The 25,927-nt window shown below is 38.0% G+C and overlaps 1 long non-coding RNA gene across 2 annotated transcripts in view; it reads left to right on the top strand.

The window, feature by feature from the left end:
* LOC103784339 (uncharacterized) overlaps nucleotides 1–25,927 on the top strand; it is a 269,859-nt gene that overhangs the window by 59,406 nt on the left and 184,526 nt on the right. Inside the window, exon 6 of one of the 2 annotated variants that reach the window (XR_010112168.1) lies at nucleotides 10,451–10,761. The exons of the other annotated variant lie outside the window; for it this stretch is intronic. This is a non-coding gene — a long non-coding RNA (uncharacterized LOC103784339). Of the gene's footprint in view, nucleotides 1–10,450; nucleotides 10,762–25,927 lie in introns of those variants that run through there. 2 annotated transcript variants of the gene reach the window in all.

Below are 25,927 nucleotides of genomic sequence, written 5' to 3'. Positions count from 1 at the left end.
ATGTTTTATTTGATTATCCGCACTGCATTATCACTATTTTCTAATTATCGTCGTATGGTTTTGGTCACACTTAATGAATAAAAAGTAATGGTAAAAAAGAAACCCATTCTAAAAAGCTTTCTCAAGATACAGTTGAGAAAATCGAAAGATTTAAGTGTGTGCTGGCTGAGAAGCCAGACTAAAGCCAGCCTCAGAGGATGGACTTCCATGCATGCAAGCAACTGCTAGAAAGGCTGCCCGTAAGTGTTCCTGCAATTTAATCCTGAGGCTCACATGTCAGCATTATTGTTGGTGATTGGGTTTGCTTCTGAGGGAGCAGAGAGAATTCAGGATGTTGGCGCTGAGCCCCATTGATCTGTTTGGATGATTTCAACTTTCCTAAGCACAAACTCTGTGTGCCAAGGGATGCGCTTGAGGTGGAAGCATGAGAAGCACTTCATTTTAACACATGGGAACCACCGCCTCCACCGGCAGAAGCACATCCAGGAAAAATCATTACACTTCTGACTGTGAAGGAGTCTACTTTTGGGTCAACAGAGGTTTCTAAACCTCATTATTACTCTAATATTTTGACATTGATAAATTGGATTCTAACACTGTCTTCTGGGTTAATGCCAAAGGACTCTAGAAAAGATATAAATAAAGGCTTTATAGGGGAAATTTCTTTAATTAGGGAAGCTGAGTAATTCACAATTCTGCAACACAGTAGATAGAGTTATAGTGAAATTGCACTCTGTGTGAAATCCACCGCGGCTGTGCATTTACAGTAAATGCAGCTTGAAGATTCAAGCTGGCATGAGCTCAAGGTGAGAGCTAGTCAGCTCATGTTGCAGAAATGCAGAAGGTGCAATGAAGGGGCAGCAAGGAGTCTCCACTTAAAGCCAGTGATTTTTTCTCTCTATTCTGTCTTCTTAACTTACTGGCTTCAACTTTCCTCCTCTCAGTCCCAGCTCATGGAGTCTGGGGAAAATTTAGGGCCTGAAAGCTGCCTCTGCAGAAGCAGTGTGCAAGGGGGTACTAGAAGCCTAGGTTGAAAAAGGAGAAGAATTTGCTGGAAGGTGTAGTTGGGACCCCTGAACTCAGAAGAAGTATGGAACTGAGGTTAGAGCCAGGGCTGGTGGTTTCATGCTGCACTGGAGCAGTGACATGAGAGCTGACCCAGGTCAGGCAAGACAGGCCAGCGGTCAAGGTGGGGTGGTTAAGGAGGCACCTCAGGAAGCAATGTCCAATATGGGAGAGCCTGGCCCCTGATGGGACAAAACACGATTTGGGGAAAGGTGGTTCTACAGCGTGAGAAACTGCCTGCCTAGCCCCCCATCTCCTAATAAACCATAGGGTCTTGTGGAGGGGAGCTGTGTGATCCTCACCCTGTATCTTTGAGATAAGGGGTACCTTTATGGGGACAGAACTGGTGGCTCACATGAGCAGGCGTGTGTTGAAGGCATGGTGCTGGTAGCCTGTGCTGGGTGGGCCGAGGGGAGGGGGTGGCCAGGGGTTGGTGCAGGAACCCCTCTAGCTCCTGGCTCTGACTCTCTCTCTTCATGGCTCATCTCTCTCTCTGAGTTCTGCACCAGTTCATGGCTGGCTGCTACTCAGTGGCCCAGGTCTTCCTCTCCAGAACTGCATGGAGAGCGCACACCCCCCCTCCCCAAAGCCTTCTTTGTGAAGCAACGTGTATAATTGCTTGCTTCATTCACGTTACAGTGGATAAAATATCTAGAGGTTGATTAAATACTTGAGCCCTCAGCAATATCTGCTAATTAAGTCCAGATCCCTGTAATCTTATGAGCAAGTAATGTCTAGCCACACCAGGGACACACCTACACACACATGAGTCAGAAGACTGGCTGGAGATTAGAGTTTCTTCGGGTGAGAAGCACAGAGTGAACACCTGCCTTGGACGCTGAGGCTCACGGGCACTCTCAGGTGAAGGTTGACAGGGGACTCTGCTCCTCTGCAGCTTCTCCCCCTGGCACCTCCACCAGTGATGAGCACGCCAACGCCCTGGGGAGCCAGAGGCATAAGAAATGCCAGTAAATAAATTGGTGGAATTAATAATGAGTATAGTTTTGCTGCTAAATTAATGCATAAAATAAAAATTCTACATGGAAGCAACATACATTTTAGAAATAAAATTCAAAAAGTATTTAAAACTATGAAAAACATCAAAATTGTAAGACAAATAACATAAAATATATGTAATACCTCATGGAGAATACTATTAATGAGAAATATTTGAAAACTCAACAAATGAAAGAGTCTATTATATTTATGGATGGAAAGATTCAATACTGTAAAGATGTCAACTCTTTAAAATTGATCTACGGGTTACTGAAATCCCTATCAAAATCCAACAGGGTGTGTTTGACTTGACAAACTGATTCTGAATTTCACATGGAAATGCTATGTCAATGAGGAAGATGATGTGAGGGTTTTTTCTTTGGAATATTTAACCTTATATAAGCTATGGGGGGGCCCTCTTGAGGTGCTGGCAATTTCTTGACCCAGATGATGGTTACATTGGTTACAGCTGTGGGTTTTTGTTTTATGCATTCTTTAGGTATGGTATATCATAAAAATAATTTTTAAAAGAGCTGATATATGATACCAAGAGTAGCCACATTTCTCTTTAAAAGCCCTATATATTCCTGGTTTTGAAAAATTAATTTATTTTATCACCTAAGTAAATGATAATTTGAAGAAACAAAAAGCTCAGATATTGACAATTTCTCTATTTCCTTTGAGACAAGACACATTGTCCATTAAGCAAACGGTTTTCTGGGATTGGACTTTTGGAACTCTACTGGAAATATGGGTAATGCAATGACGGCTTCTCCCCTCCCCCTCCTCTTCCTCCTCTATTCTGCTCCTCCCCTCCCTCCTCACCATCTCTCCTCCTGCTGTGATCTGACTGTTTACATCCCCTCCTTCACTTCCAGAATTTATACATTGAAATCCTCACCCCCAAGTTGATGGTGCTGGGAGATGGGGCTTTGGGAGCTGATGAGGTCATGAAGGTGGGCCTCTCATGAATGGGATTAGTGCCCTTATAATAGACACCCCGGAGAACTTCCTCACCCCTTTTGTCCACCATGTGAGGAATCAGTGAGAAGACGGCTGTTTATTAGGAAACAGGCCCTTGCCAGAAATAGAATCTTCCAGAATCTGGATGTTGAACTCTCATCCTCCAGAACTGCAAGCGATACATTTCTGTAGCTTGTGGCCCCACAGTCTGTGACATTTTGTTACAGCAGCCCAAAGGGACTAAGACATCCCATTCCCTTCCCGTCTCCTTTTTCTTTTCCTCCTTCCCCTCCTCTTCTTCTTTCTCTCCGTCTTCCATCTTTTTCCCTTCCCTTCCCTCCTCTGGACCTTGCCTTGAATATCATTGAGTACGTTCAAGTGCTCAGGGCTCTGGTTAAGGACATGTGAGGTTCTGAGAGACCCCTGCCCAATAGCCTCCCCTCACCTGCCTGTTGATCTGAAAGTCACTACTGGGGTTAAGGCTTGTTTGACAGGAAGTGCAAACATGTAACTGAGGGGCCCTGACCCAGGACTGGTAAGCACTGGGAGCCCAGGGGGCACCTTGACACTCTGGTATGCTGTGAGCCAGCACCCTACTAACACCAGAGTCTTCACCTGGGGCTCCTTCATGGATGAACCTTCCTGCATGTCAATGAGACATAATACCTACTTCCTTTTTACCACAGTGGGAATTGGAAAGATTAGTTTTAATTAAACTTATTTACTTTGAGTTCCTCTGAGAAGTGGTTTTAACTAATACAAGAGAGCTAGAACAGCACTTCTAATTGGGATAATATTAGTGAGCAGTAATGAAAGAAATCCAAGATTATGTGAATAGTCATTCAGTTAAAAGGGGTTTTCTATAAATACTGTGTGATATTGTATTGAAATTAGAACTTTCTTTTAATTTTCTTGACTCTTTAGTCTTTGAATTACATTTAAACATGTTATTTTATTGGTGGTGACATGCTTTAACATAATAATTTTCTCTTCTAAAATAACCGATTATATGTTCTGGTTTTAGACAGGGAAAGTATTCTTCAGATAATAAGGGCTTTATATATTTTGAGCCCATACCTTTGTAATAAAATATAAAGTAGTTAATCTCCTAAGCTGCACAATCTTTCTACAACACCCATGGGGAATTCATAGGTATTAAATTAGCTACAAGGGGACTTTGAAAGTGTTCTCCAAATGCAGTAAAAAGATATAGAGAAATCAAGAAAGATACTAAGAATTACAAGAAAAAAATCACTAATACCACAGTCTACTAAGATTTCAGTACAATTTGTTTATAGTAAGTTTTCTAGTTATTTGGAGTTTTCTGAGCTGAAGTACTGTACGTGATGTTTCACTGTGAGAATCAGAAGGTAGTTGTTCACCTCTGAGCTCGCTCAGCAGGATGTATGCGGCTTGCCAGCCTGTGGCATTCTAAAATATTTGAATTCATCATGTCTGCTTCTCTGACAGCGGCCCGACTGATCACCTCTGCCGGGATGCTGGTTCATAAATTCCAGCTACACACATCCTGTGTATTGAGTTAGGTACCAACCAGCCTTTCTGTCTCCTGAATGTAATAGGATCATGGGGATTATAGAGTAAACATTCATGTGAGCCTGGCTATTGGTATCTATTTGGGATTATCAAGAAGTTTGGTCCATTAGAAGGAAAATAACCCATCCATCATAATTTGATTTAGAAGGATAACTTTATTAATGTGTGGTGTTTTGTCCCACTGGAAATATGAGAAAGAGTTCCTTATATTTGCATTTTAAATTTCTTTGCCATGTTCACCTGCTAAAGTAATAAGTTCAAAATTCAAATGGTAGAAAAGCCACTCAAAGCAGATAGATTTCTAAGAAAAAGGGAGATTTGGAAGATCTGGTGAGTCTGAATTCACTCTTCTTCCTCTAAAAAGTTCAGCACCAAGGTCAGTTCTGGGGGGGCAGTTGCATACCTCCAAGCTCCTCTTGCCCTCGAAAAGTGAGATGAGAATAATTTGAAGAGCATTTAATAAGGGATGCTGGTGGATGACTGTGATCCAGCCCTAGCTTTTCTCTTCGGGGTTATTGTTAGAAGAGAGCCGTGATTCTGACCGGCTCTTGGGAAGAGCAGGATCCAGATTGCAAGGTGTGGACTCACATCTCTTACTCTTTGCAGTGTTTCTGATCACAAGCATAGAAGTGTGGGAGTTCAGGCAGGCTGGTGGGAAAAATTTTAAAGATAGTTATAAGAAATAGACAGAAACCTTCTTAGAAGGCTGTGGGGGTTGCATAACTTCAGTAATAGATCTGGCTGAAAGCAGCCTAATCCTCTTACCTTAAGTAAATAGCTTAAAGTAGATACAAATGAATGTAAGGGAGTTTATCTAAATAATTTGTTTACTCATGTGGTCCTAAAACTAACCCTTGATCATTTGTGGGCAGGATGGCTCTCTCAGGAGGAGGGTGACCAGGTTAATTACACTCTAGTGGTGTTGACTCAAAGCTTTTGTCATTTAATGTGTGCTGAATAAATGCCAGCAGGGCCAGCGAGTCAGGGCCACAGCTGCTACAACTCTTTCAGTCAGCGGCCTGGCCCCCTAGCCCACTCTTTCACTGAATGTCAGTGTCTGAGTACGTTATTCATCTGTTGTGCAGCTGGGTCTGTGGGACGGACCCCCACAGAGAGGAAGTGAGGGGACTATTTAAAGATGAACAACTTCTGGGCTGAGATGGCTTTGTAGGACAGAGAGGGGCCTTAGATACTGAACTTGTTTCTGACCATTGTTGTCGTTGTTGCTTTCTTTTTTTTGAGATGGAGTCTTGCTCTGTCACCCAGGCTAGAGTGCAGTGACACAATCTTGGCTCACAGTAACCTCTGCCTCCAGGGTTCAAGCAATTCTCTGCCTCAGCCTCCTGAGTAGCTGGGATTACAGCACCCACCACCAGGCCTGGCTAATTTTTTGTGTTTTTAGTAGAGACATGATTTCACTGTGTTAGCCAGGATGGTCTTGATCTCCTGACCTCGTGATCTGCCTGTGTTGGCCGCCCAAAGTGTTGGGATTTCAGGCGTGAGCCACTGTGCCCGGCCTGGACCATTGTTTTCAGGGCAACTTTACCCATAGTGCCAATAAATATTTGCTGAATGAATGATTAAATTGTCTAACGTTGCTCTCCCTCCTTTTTTTTTTGCATACACCAATTCACTTAAATAATATTTTTCTGAAGTATAATACTACACATACAGAAAACTTCACAAGCATAAACGTTAACTGTAACCTATTATACTGTGAAACACAGCAATAAAACAACCTGTAACTGCTGATCAAATTCAGAAAGAACATTTCCAGCACCGTGAAAGCCTTCCCTTGTGCCTTCTCCCCATTACTGCCCTCTCCACTCTCCTTCCTTACAAGCCACAGACATCCTGACTCTTATAATAACCCCTTCTTGGATTTTGGCTTAAGTTATACCTGGTAGGTACCATCCCTAAACCCAATAGTAGATTTTTGTAAATGGAATTGATCAGTGTTTTATGTAATGCCTGGCTTCTTTGTTCACCTTATGTGTGTGACATTCACTTGCATTTTTTCATGTAGCCCCAGTTCTCTAATTTTCTTCGCTGTTTAGTATTCCATGCGTGAATGCAGATCAATTGGTTCGTCTTTTTATTGTTAGTGGAATAGATGCACAACATCTAAATGGTTGACATGGCTTTAGCTCTTGCAATGATGCCTCCCTGACTGTCACTCTGCATGATTCCTTGTCACATCTGCAGGTGCTTCTGTTGGGAGTACACTGAGGCTGGACTCCCTGGGTCAGGCATGAGGGCACTGAACAAACACAGATGAACACACATTTATTTAGGGACATATGGGTACTTTTCTTGCTCAGGATCTGCCACTTGGCACTGGCACAGCATGGCCCATAACCCATAAACCCATTACCTCGTGGCTGACACCGTTAGGGCTCCAAGATAAAGTTCCCCTCATCTCTTGTTGCTCTGAAAGCTGGGAGAGGCTGCGAGTCACAGCCCTGCTGCTGTCAGAGATGGACGGGACTCTGCAGTGTGGGGAGCTGGGGGTGGCTGAGGTGCTTGGCTGGGCCTGCAGATGCCCTGCCATGGTTTGAAGCATGACAATGATTTTTCACACTGGCAGTCAAAAAGTTTCAACAGGAGAATTGTGAACAGCGTTATTTCTACAAAAATGTTTAATAAGATTTAATTTACATAATTATAGCTTCATTTAACATAACTTTGATTTAAAGTGTTTGAGCTTATTAATGCAATTTATGTTTGACCTTTAATTTTTAAAAAGTAGTTTAAGTATCCTAGAAGAAAAATAATTTTTTTAAGGAAAATATTTGAAAAAATTTTTTTTTCTGAGACAGAGCCTCACTATTGCCCAGGCTGGAGTGCAGTTGTGTGATCTTGGCTCACTGCAACCTCCGCCTCCCAGGTTTAAGCAATTCTCCCTGCCTCAGCCTCCCGAGTAGCTGGGATTACAGGTACCCGCTATCAAGCTCGGCTAATTTTTGTATTTTTTAGTAGAGATAGAGCTCTGCCATGTTGGCCAGGCTGGTCTTGGACTCCTGACCTCAGGTGATCTACTCGCCTTGACCTCCCAAAGTGCTGGGATTATAGGCATGAGGCATCACACCCAGCCAAAATATTTTTAAATCATCAATTATTAATACTATTTTAATTTTTTTTTTTGAGACAGAGTTTTGCTCTTGTTGCCCAGGCTGGAGTGCTTGGCTCACTGCAACCTCCGCCTCCCATGTTCAAGCAATTCTCCTGCTTTAGCCTCCCACCCGCTACTGTGCCCTGCTAATTTTTATATTTTTGGTAGAGATAGGGTTTCACCATGTTGGCCAGGCTGGTCTTGAACTCCTGACCTCAGGTGATCCCCCTCCCTTGGCCTTTCAAAGTGCTGGGATTATCAGTATGAGCCACTGCGCCCAGCCCTATTATTTAAATTTTTATGGTGATGTACTTATATATTCATATATTTGTATTTTTGATGGGAATATATTCAAATATATATTTATATATTTCAAGTAGCATCTTATATATTTTAATCTGAAATTTTATATTTTATTAACTAAAGAATTACTTTAATCATGGAGAATAAATGTAAGTCCAATTTTTTTGTAGAAATAGAAAATATAGAAGCAGAGCTCAGAAATGAAAAGCTTAAAAGGAAACAGAAAAATCTTCAAAGAGAAATTTCTGCTTAAATTAAAAAAATCTTGAGACCAAGTAATTCAGCAGACTTTCACTGAGTGTGACTCACTGGAAATTAGCAAACAGGATATTACATTTAAAAAAATTATTCTCCCCAGATATAAAACATGAACAGGACAATAAAATCTCTTTATATTTGTTATTAAAGGAAGAGTTATTTTTTATTAAACAATGAATGAGAATGGACAAGATTAATTCTTATCAAATCCACAACTACAAGCAACAAACAGCTCCAGCCTTCTGTTAGAAGATGAGGCAAATGCTGTTCACAAAATTGGTAAATTGGGCAAGAAAGATGAAACCTCATCGCATCATTTTGATAGTGTGTGAATGCTTCTAGCAAACAGTCTGATTCAAATGGATGATTCTGATTTTTCTTTGGATAAGTCTGAAAAAAATTTAGTATTTACATCAAAATTTCTTCAAGTGGAGAAAGTGTATAAATCAACTTTTATATTTTAAATTCAAAGACAAAGTATTTTCTAAATTTTTTTTGCATATTTTATAACAGCTTTGGCTAAGACGATATTTGTGGCTAGAAACACTCACATTCTTAATAAAAAATAGAACATCACTTGGACATAAAAATCACACCATGTTACCGCCATGGGAAAACATCTGAATAAGCAGCAAACAATCAAAGGTATTCAAGAAAGACACCTGGTACTGAAATACATGGGTGTGATATTCTTAAAGGATAACAGTTTATACCCAATACTTAGCAAGCACGATGATAATCATGATGATGATATATGGTTGTGTGTGTATATGGGTGTGTGTGCGAGCTTGTGGTACCACTAATACAATATTTATAGAAAGCAATAGAAACTTTTTAATTTAGTAGAAATTATTTCAATAACTGAATGGCTGAGTCTGAAATATAGATGAAAAGTAAAGCATATGAACATGGTCAAGAATAAAAAAATTAGAATATAAGATCCATATTTTAAAGAGTAAAGTGAGAGAAGAAATCATAAACAAATGTTTAAAATGGTAAATATTATTCATTCAGCTAGAGTATATCAAGGACAAATTATCTTGAACAACTAACATTTGTTGTTTGTATTGCTAACCACCAGTCAAAAGAAAACAGAGATATCGACCTGGCGTGGTGGCTCACATCTGTAATCCCAGCACTTTGGGAGGCTGAGGTGGGTGGATCACGAGGTCAGGAGATTGAGACCATCCTGGCTAACATGGTGAAAACCCATCTCTACTAAAAATACAAAAAATTAGCCGGGTGTGGTGACGGGTGCCTGTAGTCCCAGCTACTTGGGAGGCTGTGGCAGGAGAATGGTGTGAACCCGGGAGGCGGAGCTTTCACTGAGCCGAGTTCACACCACTGCACTCTAGCCTGGGTGACAGAGCAAGACTCCATCTCAAAAAAAAAAAAAAAAAAAAAAAAGAAAAGAAAACAGAGATATCAAAATTAGTAGCTATGTCCCTGCTTTTATGTCCATTGTAAAATGTATAGGTTTGATTTAAGTAAAAGATGGAATAGGCAACTTTCAGTTTTGGACATTGATCTTAAGCGTCCTTACCACAATGATTAAAAAAAGAAGGTAACTACGTGAGGTGATAGATATACGAATTAGCTTAATGGTGGTAATTATTTCAGAACGTATATGAACATCAGAACATCAAGTTGTACACCTTAGGTATATATAATTTTTTGTTGTCAATTATACCTTGATAAAACTGGAAAAAAAAGTAGTTAAGGGCACACCTAAGATAAAGACACGAGGAATGTTGTTGAAAAGTATAGAAGCCAGAATTCTAGTGGGAATCCATTTGCTAACACCATTTGTTCTGGTGGAAAATCCATTGAGGAATCCATATTCCTCTATGCAACCATCCATATTATACGAAGGAATCACAACTCATACCCATGGGGATAACAATTTTGGAGCAGTTTAGGGATTTTGCTTAAAAAAATTAAAGTAACTTGGAAAGTTTTTTAAAAAGAAAAGTGGATTTTGCTTAAATGAAACAACAGTGGACGTGACATTCCAATAAAATATAAAAAAAATTAGAACCAAGTAACAAAAATGCTTAAGTAACTGTGAATAAGATTGTTTACTAATGATTCTGAAACTGATTGTGTCTATTATAAATTACAATTCAGTGGCAATTGAAAAGCGATTTGAGTAAGTTGAGCCATATTCTGCTAATTTTGGTTTTCCTTATAATGTTCCAGAATTGAACAATTTAGAAGAAGAAGGCTGAGGCGGGCAGATCATGAGGTCAGGAGTTCAAGATCAGCCTGGCCAACATAATGAAACCGCGTCTCTACTAAAAATGCAAAAAATTAGCCGGGCATTGTGGAACAGGCCTGTAATCCCAGCTACTCGGGAGGCTGAGGCAGGAGAATCGCTTGAACCCAGGAGGCGGAGGTTGTAGTGAGCGGAGATCGTGCCATTGCATTCCAGCCTGGGCAACAGTGCAAGACTCCGTCTGAAAAAAAAAAAAGAATTAAGTAAATGTAATAAATGAAGAGCTAGAAAATTCATTGATTATATGTCATTTTACAGCTCATTTTTTAAAATAAGCTTTTAGTTGTAAAATAATTTTAGACTTACAGAAAAGTTGTAAAGAGAATACAGCACTCATATAAAGCTCACACAAAGCTTCCCTGATTGTTAACATTTAAATTAGTATGTTACATTTCTCATAATTAATGAAACAACATTGACATATTATAAACTCAAACCCATACTTTATTCAGATTTCTTAATTTTTGCCTAATGTTCTTTTTCTGTTCTGGGCCAGCGCCCAGGATGCCGCATTTCATTTAGTCATCCTGTCTCCTTAGTCCCCTCTTGGTGGTGCTGTTTTTGCAGACTTTGTTTGGTTGACCTTCACAGTATGGAGGAAAGCCGGCCAAGTATTTCGTAGAACATCCTTCCGTTGGGATTTGTCTGATGTTTTCTCACGATTAGTTGGGGATTACACGTTTTGGGGAGGAAGATCACAGATGTACAGTGCCATTCTCATCATGTCACACAAAGGGCACATGCTATTAACATGACTTACCACTATGGATGTTAACCTTGAACAGTCAGATGCAGTCACACTTGTGACATTTCTCTTCTGTAAAGTAACCCCTGCTTCCTACTATACTCTTTGGAAGGAAGTCACTATGCACAGCCCATATGTAAGAGTGGAGAGTTAGGCTCCACCTCTTGGAAGGCAGAGTATCTGTACAGATTATTTTGAATTATTTTGTGTGACAGCCTTTTCTATTCTTCCCCATTAATTTATTTATTCAATTATTTCTTTATATCAGTGTGGACTCATGGATGGACTTTTTTTTTTGCACTTTGGGTTATAATCCAATACTACTTTATTCATTGCATTGCTCAAATTGGTCCAGTTTTGACAATTGAAAGCTTTTTAGTTGGGTCCTATTTTACTAGAGCCAACTTAGACCATTGAGACATCTTTTAGTTGGGTTCCTTATCACAATTTTGAATGTTATATATAATTAAATTTAAAAAATAATTATTACGAATATTTTATTTTCTGATATTGTTGTTATTACTTACTTGCTTCCTGGTGCTGCAAGATGCTTAAGGTTCATCTTCGATATTTCTTGCCCCAGGCCTAGAACCAGCCATTTCCCCAAGGATACCAGGGTCCTTCCATTGCAGGAGAGTATTATGAATGGAAACCATGGTCTGGAGCCTGGATGTACTTGCTGCCACTGAGGTGTTGTTAGTCTTAGTTGCTATCATCTGACAGCAAGGAAATACGTGTGTATACCAGCCTGTGTATATACATATATCTATAAATGTTTCTCTATGAAACCATCCATATTCATATTAAGGTAAACATGAGTTTATGTCACCAATGATGAGCCGTCATCATGTGGAGTATTCTAGCTCCTCCGGTTATCTCGAACCTTCCATTTCCATCGTGAGAAATAGAACTCCTACCATTCACCATCCATTTATTTAATTGTTCAATTTCACTAGACATGCATAGTGGTCAGAATTATTAACCTGTACCCCCGTGGGAAGCAGCTTTATCAGCTAGAGCACAGTGCTTATATACTGTTTCTGTTGTGTTTAGTCTTACAGGCTCCATACATTTTCTAATTTACTTAAGCCAGTGCCTTTTCCACTTGCCTCTGAAGATTATGTCTTACACTTGTAAAATAGTCACATTCTTTTTCACAATCTTTATGCCATCCTGGAATCCTTTGACCTCTTGAGTAATTTTCAAAAAAAAATTTTTTTTTGCATACCTTAAGGTTTCCTCTTTGTGCTGCAAAATTTATGTTATGGGTTTTGTGTAGTGTATGTACCCACCATTACAGTATTATACAGGATAGTTTTGCCACTCGAAAACAATCTTGTGCTTCACCTATACACGCCCTGTCCCCAGCATGAACCTCTGGCAACTACTGATTTGTTGTCTTTATGCCATTTTTCCCTTTCTAGAATATCGCATAACTGGAATCAGTACATATCCTGTTCAGATTTTCATCTTTCACTCCACAATATGCATTTAAGTTTCTTCTGTGTCTTTAAGTGGCTCACTTGAGCTCACTCCGTTTTATTGGAGAATGGTATTCCACTGTATGGATGTACCAAGTTTGCTTATCCATTCGTCTATTGAAGGACCTATTGGATGCTTCTAGTTTTCAGTGGTTATGATAAAATGGCCACCAACATCTGCATGAAGATGTTTGTGTGCACAAACGTTTTCAAATTGGTGGGGTAATTACCCAAGAACATGACTGCTGGATCATATGGGAGGAGTACATTTAGCTTTAAAAGAAACTGCTAAACTCTCTTCCAAATTGGCTGCGCCATTTTGTATTCTTATTAAAAATGAATGAGAGTTTCTGTTGCTCTATATCATTGCCAGATTTGATCTTGTCAGTTATTTGGATTTTAGCCAATTCTAGCTAACTTAGCCATTCCAATAGATCTGTAATGATAACTTATTATTGTTTTAATTTGCATTTCCCTAATGAATAATGATGTTGCCTATTCATATGATTAGTTTCCATCTGCAAGTCTTCATTGGTGAAGTGTCTAAATCTTTTGACTGTTTTAAAAGCTGAGTTATTTCATATACAAAAATTAACACAAGATGGACTAGAGACTTAAATGCAAAACCTCAAACTATAAAAATCCTGGAAGAAAATCTAGGGAATACCCTTCTGGTCATTAGCCTTGGCAAAGAATTTATGTCTAAGTCCTCAAAAGTGAATGCAACAAAAACAAAATTGACAATTGGTACCTAATTAAACAAAAGAGCTTCTGCACAGCAAAAACAAACAAACAAACAACAATAACAAAAACTAACGGCACAGTAAACAGACGACCTATGGGATGAGAGAAAATATTTGCAAAATGTACATTTCACAAAAGACCAATATCTAGATTTTATAAGAAACTTGAACAAATCAAAAAGAAAAAAAACTATTTAAAAACTGGGCAAAGGACATAACAGACACTTCTCAGAGAAAGAGAAAGACATATAAGTGGCCAAAAACATATGAAAAAAATGTTCAACATCACTAATCATCAGAAAGATGCAAATAGAAAGCACAATGAGATATTATCTCACACCAGTCACAACGGCTATTACTTAAAAGTCAAAAAATAACAGATGTTGGTGAGGCTGTGGAGAAACGGGAACACTTACACACTGTTGGTGGGAATACAAAGTCGTTCAGCCTCTGTGGAAAGCAGTTTGGAGATTTCTCAAGGAAGTAAAACTAGAATTATTATTCAACCCAGCAATTCCATTACTCAGTATATACCCCAAGAAAAATAAATTGTTCCATCAAAAAGACACCTGCACTTGTATGTTTATCATAGCACTATTCACAATAGCAAAGATATGGAATCAACACAGATACCAAACAATGGCGGATTGGATAAAGAAAATGTGGTACATATACACCATGGAATACTACATAGCTATGAAAATAATAAAATCATATCTTTTGCAGCAACATGTATGCAGCTGGGGCCATTATCACAAGCAAACTAATACAGAAACAGAAAACCAAATATTGCATGTTTTCACTTTTACAGAGGAGCTAAACATTGGGCACACAGACACAAAGATGAAAACAATAAATACTCGGGATTCCAAAAAGGGGAAATGGGGGGACAGGATTGAAAAACTATCTATTGTGTATTATGTTTGCTACTTGGTTAACAGGATCATTAGAAGCCCAATCCTCAACACCATACAATATACCTATGTAACAAACTTGCATGTGTACCCCATGAATCTAAAAAAGAAAAGTTGGGTTATTTCTCTTTTCATTGTTGAGTTTTAAGTTTCTTTGTATATTTTGAATACAAGTCTTGTAACAGATATGTTTTGCAAATAGTTTCTCCCATTCTGTGGTTTGTATTTTTATTTTCATAAGTATCTTTTACATAGCAGTTTTAAATTTTAATAAATTCCAAGTTATCAGTTCAATTTACTTTCATGGATTATCATTTTATGTTGTATATAAAACCACCTCAAAAAAGCCAGGTCTTATAGTTTTTTCTCTCATCATTTCTTCCAGAAGTTTTATAGCTTTGTGTTTTACATTTAGGTATATGGTCAATTTTGAGTTAATTTTTTGTGACGTGTAAGGGCTAGGGTTTTATTTTCATATTGACATCCAAGTTTTCTAGCACAATTGTTTAAAAAAACCCTGTCTTTTCTATATGGAATTGCCTTTGCTCCTTTATCAAAGATCAGTTAACTATATCTGTGTGGCTCTATTTATTGACTATTTAGTTACATTGACCTATTTATTTATTTTTGCCAACACTAGGTTTTGATTACTGTAGCTTAATAATAAGTCTTGAAATAGAGCAGTGTGAGTCCTTCAGCTGTATTGTTCTTCCTCCTTCTTCTTCTTCTCCTACTCCTTCTTTAGTGTTGTGTGATCTAAGTATTTTGCCATTTGATACACACTTTAAAATTAGTTTATTGATGCCTACAAAATAGTCCAGTAAAGTCTGGATTGTGTTGAATCTGTGGATCAAGTTGGAAAGAACTGACATCTTGACAATATTGTCTTCCTATCCATGAACATGGAATATCTGTCCATTTATTTAGTTTTTGATTTCATCAGCATTTCATAGTTTTCTGCATTTATATCCTATACATATTTTTGTTATAGTTATACCTAATCATTTCATTTTTTGTGCTATTGTAAATGGTATTTGTATTAGGGTTCTCCAGAGAAACAGAAAAACAGAAACATCATCATCTCTGTGTGTTAGTGCATGTGTGAGACAATGTGTGTGAGTGTGTGTGTGTGTGTGTGTGTGTGTGTTTGGGGTGGGGAGACAGGAAGATTTAAAGAAATTGGCTCATGTAATTGTGAAGCCTTGGCAACTGCAAATATGCAGGTTAGGCAGCACGCTGGAGACCCAGGGAAGAGTAGAACTTGGACTCCAAAGGCCATCTGCTGGCAGAATTTTTTCTTGCTTGAGAAAGGCCAGTCTTTGTTCTACTGAATGCTTCGTCTGATTGGCTGAAGCCCACCCACATTATAGAGGGCAATTGTCTTTACTAGAATTCTATCCGTTTAAATGTTAATCCAAAAAAATACTTTCACAAGAAAGTCTAGAATGTTTGACCAGCTATCTGGGCACTGTGGCTCAGTCAAGCTGACACATAAAATTAAGCATCTCAGTATTTTCTTTTCTAATTTCAAATGCTAATTTTTAAATTTCTGGTATAAAAGAAAGCAGTTGACTTTTGAGACCTTGTTCTACATGTTTATTAGTTCCAGAAGTGTTTTTAATTGGACTTTTCTACATAAAAGATTATATCTGTGACTAAAGACAGTTTTACTTCTTTCTTTCTAATCCATATACATTTCTTCCTTTTTCTATTTTTATTGCACCAGGTAAAACTTCTAGCACAATGTTGAATAGGAATGGTGAGAGAGGACATTGTTGCCTTGTTCCTGATTTTGAGGGGGAAGAGTCCACTCTGTTTTCTTTAAATATGATATTAGCTTTCAGCTTTTAATAATTTTTTTATCAAGTTGAGGATGTCCTCTCTGTTTCTAGTTTGCTAAGAGTTTTATGATAAATGGGTGTTGGATTTTGTTAAATGCCTTTCTCTGTGTTGATTGATTTGATCAAGTTATTTCTTTTCTTTAGCTTGTTGATATGGAGGGTTACATTGATTTATTTTTTTATTTTTGAGTCTTGAACCAGCCTTGAATGTTTGAAATACATCCCACTTGGTTGGGATGTATAATTCTTTTTGTACTTCAATGGATTTGATTTCCTAATATTTTGTTGAAGTTTTTCATATATATTTATGAGAGATATCAGTCTATAGTTTTCCTTTCATTTCACATCTTTTTCTGATTTAGGTATTAAGGTAATCTGGCCTCATACCTGAGTTAGGAAATGTTCCCTCTGCTTTTATTTTTTTGGAAGATATTGTAAAGAATTAGTATTATTTCTTGAAATGTTTGTTAGAATTTACCGGTGAAAACATCTGGTGCAGTACTTTCTTTTTAGGAAGGCTATAAGTTATTTATTCAATTTCTTTAATAAATACATGCCTATTCAAGTAGCCTCTCTCTCCTTGTGTGAGTTTTGGTAGTTTGTGTCTCTCAAGAAATTCATTCATTTCATCTAAGTTATCAAATTTGGAAATAGAGTTGTTCATAGTATACCTTTATTATCCTTATGCCAAAGGGATTCATTATTGAATGAATATTCTCTCATTTTTTATATCCGTGATTTATATTCTCTCTCTCACTTTTGGTAATCCTGGCTATAGATTTATCAATTTTGTGATTTTTTTTTTTTTTTAGGGAAGAAGTAAAGTTGTTTTTATTTGCAGACAACCTGATCAGTAAGTAGAAAATCCTAAGGAATATATTAAAAAATGCTAAAATTAATTGAACTTATCAGAGGTGTAGGACACAAAGTCATTATAGAAAAGCATTTTTAAAATAGATGAACAGTTTTTTTAATTCACCCTCCTCCTTTACTTCCTCCTCGTCTTCTTCATCTTCCTCTTCCACTTGTTTTTGGGCAACTTTAGCAGGACCTTTTGCACCATCAAACTTTCTAGACTTATAGTCAGCAACATCCTTTTCATACTTCTCCTTCAGCTTTGCTGCCTTGCTGATTGATATGGTTTGGCTCTGTGACCCCAACCCAATCTCACCTGGAATTGTAATCCTGATAATCCCCACCTGTCAAGGGTGGGACCAGGTGGAGGTAATTGAATCATGGGGGCGGTTGCTGTTCTTGTGATAGTGAGTTCTCACGAGATCTGATGGTTTTACAGGTGTCTGGCATTTCCCCATTTGGCACTCACTCCATCTTGCCATCCTGTGAAGAAGGTGCTTGTTTTTCCTTGCCTTCTGCCATGATTGTAAGTTTCCTGAGGCCTCCCCAGCAATGCGCAACTGTGAGTCAATTAAACCTCCTTCCTTTATAAATTACCCCGTTTCAGGTTTTTCTTCACAGCAGCATGACACTGGACTAATGCAGTGAGGTAAGGCTCCTTTCGCTGTCATTTAAGTTATTCCACATCTCAGCCAGCTTTTTTGCCACATCTCCAATAGAGATGTCAGGCTTTGTGAATTTGATCTTGGGCAGAATTCTGAACAGAACAGGAGGAATCCAGATGGTGGTCTTTTGTGGGCATTAGGATCCTTCTTCTTGCCTCCCTAAAATAACTAACTCTTTGGTTCTTTGATACTTTTGCTGACTTCCACAAATTTGGCTACATTGTATTTTCATTTTCATTTAGTTTTCAAAGTCTTTTTAAATTTCTTTGAGATTTATTTTAGACCTATGGGGTATTTAAGAGCACGTTATTTAATTTACAAATATTTGGGAATTTTCCAGCTATCTTTCTGTTATTAATTTCTAATTTAGTTCCATTGTAGTCTGAGAACATGCTTTAAATGGGTTTCTATTTTTTCAAACTTAAGGTGTTTTTCAAGGCCCAGAATGTAACCTATCTTGGCAAATGTTCCCTGTGAGCTTAAGAAGAATGTGTATTCTGTTACTGCTGGCTGAAATATTTTTAAAAATGTCAATTAGATCAAGTTGATTGATAGCGCTGTTCAGGTTGTCCGCATCTTTACTGATTTTCTGCCTGCTTAAACTGTCAATTCTGGCAGTGGCTAACTATAATAGTGGAGCTGTTTATTTCTCCTTTCGGTTCAGTCAGTTTCTTCCTCATGTATTTGGATGCTCTGTTGTGTGATATATTCATGCTTATAATTATGTCTTCCTGGAAAATTGACCCTTTTATTGTTAATGTCCCTCTTCATCACTGATCTTCCCTGTTCTGAAGAATGCTGTGTTTGAAATTATTACAGCTATTCCTGCTTTTTTATTCAAGAGTGTCAGCATGTTACAACTTTCTCCATCCCTTCAATTTTAATTTGTCTGAGTCTTTCTATATAATATGTGCTTTTTGTAAACAACATATAGTTGGATATTTAAAAACAAACTCATCTGACAATTTTTAAAAAATAATTTCTTAGGCTGTACACTTTACAGTGCTTATCAATATAACTGGGTGAATATCTACTGTTTTTAACAGTTCTCTATTTACTCCATTTATTCTTATTTTTTTTTAATTTTTTTTTTTTTGAGACGGAGTCTCGCTGTGTCTCCCAGGTTGGAGTGCAGTGGCGCGATCTCGGCTCACTGCAAGCTCCGCCTCCCAGGTTCATGCCATTCTCCTGCCTCAGCCTCCCAAGTAGCTGGGACTACAGGCGCCCACCAACACGCCCGGCTAATTTTTTGTATTTTTAGTAGAAACGGGGTTTCACCGTGTTAGCCAAGATGGTCTCGATCTCCTGACCTCGTGATCCGCCCGTCTCGGCCTCCCAAAGTGCTAGGATTACAGGCGTGAGCCACCGCGCCCGGCCTTATTCTTATTTTTTAAAAAATTTTCCTATTTTTCTGCTGTCTTTTGCTTTATTGAGCGTTTTATATAATTCTATTTTATCTCTTCTCTGAGCGTGTCAATTTTAATTCTTTTAGCTTTTTTTTCATGTTTGCCTTAGAATTTACAATATTTATTTTTACATAATCCAAAGCAACCTTCTAATGCCGCTACACTTCGTCACATGTGGTGCAGGAAACTTCTACTGGAGCAATCCCAATGCCTCTCTCCTATCCCTTGTGACACTGTTGCCATTTATTCAGTTTCACTGTGTGCTATAATCTCCCAATGCATTGTTACTGTTATTACTTTAAACAGCCAATTATCTTTCAGATAAATTAAGCATAAGATCAATAAAAGCATGTTACTTCCATGTATTTCTTCTCTGATACTCTTAATTTTAAAAAATGTAGAACCTGGTTTCTGATCTCTGTTGTTTTCCTTCTTTCTGGACACAGAATTTCTTTGAATATTCTTGCAGAGCTGATTTGCTGGCAATGAATTGTCTCACTTTTTGCTCATCTGAGAAAGTATTTTTCCTTCATTTTTGAAGGATAATTACATGGGATATAAAAATTCTAGATTGGTTGTTTTATTTCCTTCCAACACTTGAGATATTTCACTCCATTCTCTTCATATTTGCATAATTTATGATGAGAAACATTGTAATATTTATCCTTGATTTTCTATAGATAAGATTGCTCCCCTACCCCTGATTTCTTTCAAGGTTTTTTCCTTGTCTGATTTCTCGTGCTTTGAATGTGCTACGCCTATGAATGGGTGTGTGTGTCTTTTGGCATTAATCCTGCTTGGTGTTCTCTGAGCTTCCTAGATGCGGGGCTTAGTATTATCTTTAATTTTGGAATAATCTGGGCCATTATTACTTTAAATATTTCTTCTGATGAGTTCTCTCTTTTCCTTCTGATATTCCAATTACACTTATGTTACAACTTTTGAAATTGTCCCCAAATTTTTGGGTGTTTGTTTTTGTTGTTGTTATTTTTGTTGTTTGCCTGTTTCCTTGTTTTGTTTTTACTCTTCTCTTTCTGGAAGTTTCTATGGACATAGCTTCAAGCACACTGATTCTTTCCTTGGCTGTGTCTAGTCTCTTACAAGCCCATCAAAAGCATTTTAAAATTTCGGCTACAGCGCTCCTGATTTCTAGCATTTCCTTTTAATTCTTTCTTAGAATTTTCATCCCTCTGCTTACATTACCCATCTGTTTTTGCATGTTGTCTACTTTTTCCACTAGTGTTCTTAACATACTAATCATGGTTACTTTAAATTCAGTGTCTGCTAATTCCAACATCTGTGTCATCTCTGAGTCTGATTCTGATGCTTACTTTGCCTCTTCAGACTATTTTTTTCTTGCCTCTTTGCATGCCTTGTAATTTTTTTTTGAAAGTTGGATAATAAGAACGAAGGTTCATAGGCCTTTATGTGAGGATTTATGTGAATCTGGCTGTGAGCCAGGCTGCTGTTTCAATGTTTGCTGTGGCTCTAAGTGTTAGGGGCTTCAAATTCCCCTAGTGTCCTTGTTTTTTATCTTCCTTCTTGTCTTTGAGCTTCTTTTAGAACACTCCTTTGACAGTCTGTGACTTGCAGCAATTTTAGCTGTGCTCTGCCGCTGCATGGGAGCCCTGCTGGGCTTGGGTGGTAAGGGGAAGGGGAGGAGGCGTGTCTGTAAGGTTCCGATTGAATGTCGGTGGCTTGGTGGGCCTGTGTCTGTGGGCTGTGACCTTCACCAGTCTTTCTTCATGGGATAGGTTTCACCTGCTCCCCTTTGGATTCCCTGGCTGTAGCATTGCCAATTTATTTCCTTAAAGCCTGGCCCCTGGTGACTAGTTTTCCCCTTAAGTGAACAAGGGCTGGAGATGTATTAATGCCCTTAACCCGTGTTTTTCCCTGGAGAGTGAGCCTTTGCTACAGAGAAGGTCTGGGCACTTCTCCCCCACCCCCCCTCTTTTTGTACAAATGTAATAGGTCCACGTGCAGTTTTGTTATGTGGATATACTGTGTAGTGGTGTAGCGTAACCATTGCCCAGATAATGTACCTTGTAGCCACTAAGTGATTTCTCATCTCTCACTCCTTGTTCACCTCCCACCCTTCGGAGTCTCCAATGTCTATTATTCCACACTCCAGATCCACCCGTAGACATGATTCAGCTCCTACTTATACATGAGAACATGCAGCATTTGACTCTCTGTTTCTGAGCTATTTCACTTAAGATTTTGATAATATTTCTTCCCTTCCCCATGCCATAGCCATAAGAGATCTTTCTTAGATCCTTACCATGGAAACCTGGTGTGTGTCCAGGTAGTGACGCCCATGAACGTGTGGGTGCCCTCACGCCTCCTGCCATGCTGTGGTTTCCAGAAATTTCTCAGTCTCTTGCTGGTCCACACTAAGCCTCCAGCAACTCAGACGACTGTGTATGTGCTTCTTCCAGTCCATGGCTCCAGCAGCTCCTGCTCTAGGTACACAGACCGTGGTGGGTACATCGCTCCTGTTGTGCCTGTTTTCCTAGGTTTTGGGGTGGTGGTTTGCCCTTCAGTCTCATTTTTCTGATGAGTCTAATTTTTAAAAATTTATTTTCAGTTTGTTGAGCTTCTAAGAATGGATGGGAGTGTTGTCTTCCAAGTTCTTTATTTGTCAGAGCTGAATCAGGAAGTCTTATGGGTTATGTTTGAGATTTTCTTTTCACCTTTGGTTTTCAACAGTTGGACTTTGAAATTTTCTGGCATGCTTGCCTTTTCTTCCTTCCTTCCTTCCTTGTTTCTTTCCTTCCTATTTCCTTCCTTCCTTCTTTATTTCCTTCCTTCCTTCTTTATTTCCTTTCTTCCTTCTTTATTTCCTTCCTTCTTTGTTTCCTTCGCTCCCTCCCTCTCTCTCTCTCTCTCCTTCTTCTCCATCCTACTCATAGTTAACTGAGAGCAATTTGTAACTGTGAAATGATTTACTTTAATTTATTTATTTTCTCAATTTAGAAAATTATGACCCATTCTTTCTTCGCTTTTCTTTTCCTGTCCCATTACATCTTCTTTTTGTTTCAGGGACTTAATTGGTTTATCCTATACGTTCTTTTCTGCTTATTCCAAAGGCTGGACCATCTGTGTGTGTCTGTCTATTAATTGCACTTTTTCTCTTCTTTATGGTTCCAATTTTTTTATGCTTCTCTTCATGTCTAGTAATTTCTAACTTTATAGTGAGTTAGTTGCATTGTAGAAACCCTGGATTTTGATTTCTTCCTCTATAGGATGTCATATTTGTTCTGGAAGGCAATGTAATTACTAGATAAATGCTTCCATCCAGTTCAGTCCTGTCTAGGGAGAGATTATTTAGCTTTCGCTCTTAGCCTGAGGATGAACTTATTAGTCCTAGGATGTGATGTGTATTCTCACTGTGTGGCTGTTTCCGGGTTTCAGTGGGAAGTTTGAAGCATTCAGCCAGCATGTCTAACTTGGTGAGACTTTCATATCAAAGCCCGAGGGAATGAAAAATGGGAAAGAAGTGGAAAACTGGGAAACCACAATGGAAGGAAATAAAGCAGTTAATAGAATAGATACACAAGATGGTCTAGGCTTTGGATTCTGTAGGATATGTCCTTCATCAATGTCATAAAGTTCTGAGCCATTATCTTTTCAAATATTGTTGTTGTTTTCTCAATCTTCTTCCTCCTCTTTTCCTGGCAGTCCAAAAACATCTGTGCTAGACCAATTTATTCCCTCAGTTCTCTGGGTCTCTTATCCTCCCCTATTATTTTTTTTCTACCCCTTTGTCTCTCCATCTTTATGGCAGGTATTTATTTTCTTTCTACCTTATTTTCCAATTTACTGATTTTCTCATCAGCAATGTGTTGGTAAAACAATCCATTGAATTTATCTCGGTTATTATATTATTTGTCAGTTCTAAAATGTGTTTAATCAAATTTTTACTTAGTTTTTCAATGTATATGCACACAAACACACAAGTGTCTGTTGTGTATGTGCGTGTGTGTGTGTGTCTGTGTCTGTGTAGGTATCAACCTATTCAAACAGGTAGATTTATTGTCTATTCATGGGCAAAGCATACATATTTGGCCCAATATTTGCAAAATTCAAATTCAGCATCTTTGCTATAAAATGTTTCCAAGTTTAGAAAAAGGTTATAATGGTAATGAAAAAATTCTTATATAACACTTTTTTCTAAATTATACTTTAAGTTCAGGGGTACATATGCAGAATGAGCAAAGACTTGGAACCAATCCAAATGTCTATCGATAATAGAGTGGATAAAGAAAATGTGGCACATATACACCATGGAATACTATGCAGCCATAAAAAAGGATGAGTTCATGTCCTTTGCAAGGACATGGATGCAGCTGGAAACCACCATTCTCAGCAAACTATCACAAGAACAGAAAACCAAACACTGCATGTTCTCACTCATAAGTGGGGGTTGAAAAATTCTTATATAACACTTTAATACCTTTCATTCATGTAAGTTTATTTGATCCTCACAACCTTATTATGTGAGCTAGTCAGTTATTCTTAGTCCCATTTAAGAAATTTAGCAACCAAACTTCAGAAAGGTTAAGTGGTCTGTTTGTTTCCTTAAAAACGTTTGAATACATAATTTCAACCTTGTCTTCTGTTTTAATATTAAGTTATAGTTATTTAAAATCTGTGTCAAACATCTGTGCCTCCTTCAGTTTCTTTCTATATATGTTTCTGTTGGTCTTCTTTTGTGAGCTTTTATTTAAGTGTTTTTCTGTTTTAAATTGTATCTGGATATGGTATTGCCAATTTGTATGAAAGAATATTATTGCTTTCCTCCAGTGTAGATTTACGCCTATTTTGCAAGATGCCTGGCTACACAAACAATGTGAGATTACTTCTGTCTAATTTCAGGGCTTCAGATCATTTTAAATTGAACTGAAATACTGTGAGATTCTCCGTTATATTGACTCTTATTTTTAGTGTGCAGCCTTTGGGATTCAAATCCAAGAGAAAGACTTCACCAGGATCTTCCTGCACAGACCCTGGCAGGCCCTGATGCTAATCTCCATCTCTTTAGCTTTAAGAACGTTTTAAATGTGACAACACGCCCCTTGGCCTCTCAACTTCCCTTCTGAATTTGGCATATGCCCCTAAAGAAAAGAAGTAGCTGAGAATGTCTGGTTCATTTGCCATATTACCCACATCTGAGCCTGGTAATTCTTTACTATTTTGTTGACTTTCTTCTGTTTTTATATTTTGCACAGCTTTTCAGTTAGAGAGTATTCTTAATTATCTAGCCCACTCTTACTGGAAGCAGAAATCTCCTAATTTTTCTTTTGTAATATAGTCTTAGTCCTTCTTTTAACACTGATAATTTTAAACATTCTTCTTCTATAGTCTTTCACAAATATTTTTATTATGTAAATTATGGATCCTGTTCAGCATGTTTGCTGCCGACTCATGGAATATTTCCTTGTCTGTGTGTGTTTTAATGTTTGCTTATGAACTCATTTTCTTCCCTTCTCCTGATTTTCCCTGTGGAAGTCAACGTTGCCCAGGTCCTGAAAATTTACTATGGCATATTTGCATTTTCTTTGCTTGAAAGTCGAGGACTTTTGCCAATTTGGAAATTAAAAGCACCATGTTGACTTAGCATTCCCTTTACACATGAAAAAATTAAATTTAAACTCCTAACCAGTGCCTGGTACTGGTGCTGCTTAATTTCTCATGCTGGATGTATTTTTCCATTGTATAGTCTTAGTGACATACAAACTTCCTCATTGCTATCACAGGCTTATGAACATTCTTCTTTTAGGTCTGCTACTGAGGAAGAACCCCTCCATGGTGCTGGATTTTTGCAGGATTCTAGATTCCAGCTTTGATGGTTAAGAGGATATGGCTACCTCTTCTATTTCTCATCTAGCTTCTAGCCATTTAGTCTCATATCTACTTGCTACATCCTCGTGTTTTTCTGGGGCACAGCAAGCTCTCACATTTGATTGCCCTGACTTTGAGTTCTCTTTATGTGTCTAGTACCTGAAGACATTCTTTCATTGTGAGTTTGACTACCTTAGTTATTATTTATTTATTTTGTTGCATCTAATTTAGCTTCCATTTGTCTTTGTAGTGGAAGAAGGATCCAAATTAGCTCACCCGCATCCATATTGGAGGATTTGATTAGCAAATGATATGTTTGAATTCATTGAGAAAGTTAAAAATGACACAAAGTGCTAAAGGAATGAAAGCTTCATAACTGTTGGAATCCAGGGTAATGGCTGGAGAATGGGGTTATCACAGGGCACAGGGTGGGTTGTACGATGGGACTTGCCAAGCCAAGTAGAACCTGCACCATAGTAGTCTCTACTATATTCCTGTTGGAAACACCAATGTAGTTTTAGTAAAATGACACAATTCATAGTATTAAATTCAACAAAATCATATAACTAATAAGTTAAGGCTAAAATGGCAATTTGATTTGTCAGCTTATTTTAGTTTTACAGTTGCATAAAAGCTACAGGCATAACGATTTCCTACTTTGATTTATTAATATGTTTGTAAATTTTCAAGTATCATTGTACTAAAAATTATATTAACACCAGGAGTCCATGAAAAATGCTTTAATTTAAAGTAGTATATATATTAACAGGCTTGCACAAATTGTCTATACCATAAGAACCTTGGAACATACAATTAAAAATGTTTTCTGCCATATGTTTTAAATTGTGAGCTGTGTTTTTATACCTCTGTGCCAACCTGAGTTAAATAGCGCTAAAAAAAAAAACCC

Source organism: Pan paniscus, chromosome 4, assembly GCF_029289425.2.
Source record: "Pan paniscus chromosome 4, NHGRI_mPanPan1-v2.0_pri, whole genome shotgun sequence".
In the NCBI taxonomy this organism is placed as follows: Eukaryota; Metazoa; Chordata; class Mammalia; order Primates; family Hominidae; genus Pan; species Pan paniscus.
This window is presented reverse-complemented; position numbering and strand designations above follow the sequence as displayed.